The sequence below is a fragment of the Frankliniella occidentalis genome, unplaced genomic scaffold, assembly GCF_000697945.3.
Source record: "Frankliniella occidentalis isolate FOCC.00 unplaced genomic scaffold, Focc_3.1 Scaffold402, whole genome shotgun sequence".
In the NCBI taxonomy this organism is placed as follows: Eukaryota; Metazoa; Arthropoda; class Insecta; order Thysanoptera; family Thripidae; genus Frankliniella; species Frankliniella occidentalis.
Genome location: NW_026267524.1, coordinates 38,641 through 43,359, shown reverse-complemented (window position 1 = coordinate 43,359; position 4,719 = coordinate 38,641). Strand labels below are relative to the sequence as shown.

The following is a 4,719-nucleotide window of genomic DNA, read 5'->3' as shown; positions in this document are numbered from 1 at the left end:
GTCGTATGCGGGAGCGAGCGACTGCGTAAGTCTGCAACCCCGTTATGGTGTCAAGTGTATTTTGCGGGAGCGAGCGACTGCCTAAGTCTGCAACCCCGTCATGGTAAGTGTATGCGGGAGCGAGCGACTGCGTAAGTCTGCAACCCCGTCATGGTATGTGTATGCGGGAGCGAGCGACTGCCTAAGTCTGCAACCCCGTCATGGTGTCAAGTGTCGTATGCGGGAGCGAGCGACAGCATAAGCGTTGCATCCCCGTCTAGGTGTCAAGTGTATGGTAGACGGCTGTGCGCCTAATGGCCGCGGCCGGCTGTTGACCCCTGGTGGGTGCGAGCGACAGCGTAAGCGTGTCCGCCAGTCATATTGTCCAATGTAGAGGGTTGGCTGTGCGCACAGTTTCCGTGCCTGGCTGTTGTCCCCGGGTGTGAGTTACCCTAGGAATGGCTTGTGTGATGAGTTAAAATAGATATTTAAAAATAGTTGTACCTTTCACAAATCGCATGTGTCATGATCTGTTGGATAAGCGTTCTTGGCTCTGACTTTGCCCGGCTCTGACTAGCAGACTAGTTATTTGCCCTGAGGTTTCACATATGACCTATTTTTTCTGCTTGGAGTGCTGATAAACATAAATTTGCTTGTCCACTCTCCAGAGGGCGAGATTTTATGACATCGCTCTCATTAGGTATCTATAATTTAACATAATAATTTAACATATGCCACTTTGAGTCGTAATTTTGAAATGTCGCTGAATTTGAGTATTAAAAATGAAACGTCAATGACTTCGTATTTGATTGTAAAACTAAAGTGATTTACTGTTAATAATATGGAATACTTGAAGGCTAAAATATATGCGGGCTCTAGGAGGTAATTTTGTTACATATTTGTTGTATTGTACAGTTTTCACCATAAATTAAAATAATACGGGGCCTTGGTTTAGAAATGCACTTCACTTCATCAATGATCGGTCTGACAACTCTTTGGGAATGGTTGGTTTTTTTTTTATTCACTAACCACAGTTTTAATAAAAAAAAACATACTGAAACTTTGTTGTAGACCTCTGAAGGCAGTATAGGAGTACTATCACCATAGCTCGATTTGGTTTGACCACTGGGGTTATAGTAGGTTATAGAGTCTGTGCAGAAAGCGTAACAACAATATTTATTTACCAATGTTTATGCACTTTATCAGACCTTGAAGGGGGGTGTCGGACAGCGAGCCTTGATGGGAGTCGATTGTCACGATCCGGATCACATCAAAGTAAAAATAAATGTGCTATTTCATCTTACTGGAAGTTGGAGTAATTTCAGGACGACATGTATGCATGCCAACAACACTGCCCTGCCTCTAGAAGTTATTTTCACGAATCGTACTCAAAACTGTGTGTATGCTTGCCTTCGATGAGCACCACCCCCGTCTTTCCTCACACTCTCTTCCTCCACCTCCCCATCGCCCTTATCGTCCGCTGCAACGCTTCTCAATCCACAATTCATACATTTCGGTCCGGCTCGCCCATGACGAAGCACGAAGCTTTATCAAATTCTGAACGGGCTGTTGTTTTAAAAACAGCAACAGAAGACAGTCAGTACCGTCACATGTGAGAATTCTTAATATGCTCCGAGAGCCGCGGCCTAGACTTACGTTGACTTATTTACATTGAATGGATTTGATTTGAATAATACATGTTAAAATAATGTGTTGCATTGACATGACATTCTTGTATGTACATCAAACATTCAAACATATAATATATATTCTTGTGTTTCATAGCAAACTCTAAGCAAATGTTTTAATACTGTTCGTCAACAGCACGGTAATACACCATTTTCTCTTCATCTGGACTATGTGGAGCCTGCCAGTTCAACCAGAAATGCAATCAGGATGTTAAAAGAACTGAGAACTATTCACACATCGGATGTAAAAGATTGCACAAGCATTGCCATCGAATAAATAACTGTGAACAAATGAAAGTCTATTAGACACAACGCGCTCATGTATCATTACAATATTTCCTTTTCTTTACCATGGAACAGAAAAATATTTATTAATAATAATGATAGTCTATATTTATATATGATAATTAGACTTGTGTATTTTACTGTTCCATGGTATGTAGCAGGAACAATTGTAACAACAATTGTAACAATAGGTGCGCGCGTTTTGTTTAACAGAATTTAACTTGTGCTCAGATGATTTATTCGACGGCAATCAGCATGAGCTTGTGCAATCTTTTACATCCTATCTGTGAATAGTTGGCCGTCCTTTTGACATTGGGATTGTATTTCTGATTGAACTTGTAGGCTCCACAGTATTCAAGTGAGAAGAAAGTACTAATTAGAAAGTTCTAAAACATTTGCTCAGAGATTGCTAAAGTACACTGGGAGATACATTATATGTTTGAATGTTTGACCTTACAGACAAGAATGCCGTGGCAATGCAACACATTATTTTAACATATATTATTCAAATTGAATCCACCCAATGACAGATAAAGTATCTCTTTTAGGCTACAGCACTCGGAGGAAATTGAGAATTTGCATATGTGATAGTAATGACTTTTTAATGGTTATAAAACCCCGTTCAGAATTTAATAAACCTTCGTCAAAAGCGAGCCGAGACGAAATGTATGAATTGTGGATTGAGAAGCGGTGCAGCGGACGATAAGGGCGACGGGGAGGTGGAGGAAGAGAGCGCGAGGAAAGAGGGGGGTGGGTGGTGCTCATCGAAGGCAAGCATACACACAGTTTTGAGTACGATTCGTGAAAATAAATTCTAGAGGCAGGGCAGTGTTGTTGGCATGCAAACATGTCGTCCTGAAATTACTCCAACTTCCAGCAAGATGAAATAGCAGATTTATTTTTACTTTGATGTGATCCGGATCGTGACAATCGACTCCCATCAAGGCTCGCTGTCCGACACCCCCCTCCAAAGTCTGATAAAGTGCATAGACATTGGTAAATAAATATTGTTGTTAAGCTTTCTGCACAGACTCTGCAACCTACTATAACCCCAGTGGTCAAACGAAATCGAGCTATGGTGATAGTGCTCCTATACTGCCTTCTGAGGTCTGGAAAAAAGTTTTGCTATGGATTTTTAATGCTTTGGCTAGTGAATCAAACAACCCAACCATTCCCAAAGTGTGGTTGAACCGATCATTGAAGAAGTGCAGTAAGCGTACTTATGAAGTAAGGCCGAAGGCCCCGTATTATTTTAGTTTGCGGTCTCAACTGTACAATCCAACAAATATTTGCCAACATTACCTCGTAGGGGCAGCAAATATTTTAGCATCATGGGATACCATCTAATTAACAGTAAATTGACAGAGTTTTACAATATTCTACGAATAGATAGTGAGGTTTCAGTCTTAAGACTAAACGTAATATTTGAAAAAATGCCTTACACACTGCGTCATTTCAAGTAATGGGCCCGAAAGGCATCTGTTTCCAGTTCGCCTTTTGTACTGTTTATAACACGTTTTCTATCCCAAACATAAAATAAGTTTAATATTCGTTTCCTTCTAAGGTGCACGTAGATATTTCCATCTTGTTTGGCGTGATGTTGACTTGCATAGAGGCCACAGACTTACTTTAAACATTTTAATCGGTGGAGAATCACCTTAGCTGTATTCAATTTCAGCGAATACAGTCACTGCATTAAGATATGTTACTTGTATATTTGGAGGAGTGACTTTGTCGTTTCTATGTTTCATGTCGCGGCGTCTACTAGGAGTTTCCGGAACCTGTGTCTGATTCAACGAAAGTTCTTAAAGTCCTGTGCAATTCATGCCTTGAGTGAAGTGGATAAATAAATATGTTTTGAAAAGAACTTTTTGCTTGATTCTAAGTTCAACCCCAACCTCCCTATTAAGGAAACCTGTAGCTAGAGCAGTGAGGAGTCACATTATGCCATGCATACAAAAGGTCTGGCTCTATTGTTACATTCGAGGTGAACTAATCGTACACACAATCACACGTGATATATATGCCAAGGTATAAAATAGCGCTTACGGAGGCTTTCGAAGTTTATCCTCTGTTGTTGTTACATTCGTGGTGAACTTATCGTACACATAACACACAATTACACGCGATGTCGCTGGTGCAGAAAGAAGTACAAGGTACTGCGATCTGGAGGTGTACCGGCTTGAGTTAAATCTCTGATAACAGAATCGATAACAGTAACGTGTTGTATTGCCTCTTACCTTGTGATGCCCTCCGGATATCTGCGGCGTCCGGAGGGTTTATTTTAGATGAAAAAAGCTTAGATGAAAAAAGCTTAGATGAAAAAAGCTTAGATGAAAATAGCTTAGATGAAAAAAGCTTAGGACAAAAACGACCCTTTTTTAGAAGAAAAAAGCTTAGAAGAGAAATGATCGCTTAGATGAAACCTGCTCATGGCCGTTAGAAGAAAAAAGTTTCGACGAACTGGGCTCATCTCCCGCTCGTGGACTTCCCTGTCGCCACTCAACGCTTGCCGGAGCGTGTGGCGCCAAAATTTTGAAAAATTCGTCGCTAAGATCAACGTGATGCAGAAAATGGGCACACTATCTCGGCTTTTGCAACTTTGTTATCTCATTTCCCTCGCATTCTGTACCATCACCTGCACGGCTTCATATTTCGAGTTTTGCTGATTTCGTGGTCGAGGTCGTTATCCTTCCCGGCGCGGTAGCCCGGCGCGGTGCGTGGGCCGGCGAATCATTCCGTAGGCAAAATGGGTAGACCTCCCCCC

General features: G+C 41.4%; 1 long non-coding RNA gene across 1 annotated transcript in view; it reads left to right on the top strand.

The window, feature by feature from the left end:
- The window catches only part of LOC113210865 (uncharacterized), a 16,136-nt gene that overhangs the window by 8,777 nt on the left and 2,640 nt on the right, over positions 1–4,719 (top strand). The gene's annotated exons all lie outside the window — the stretch shown is intronic.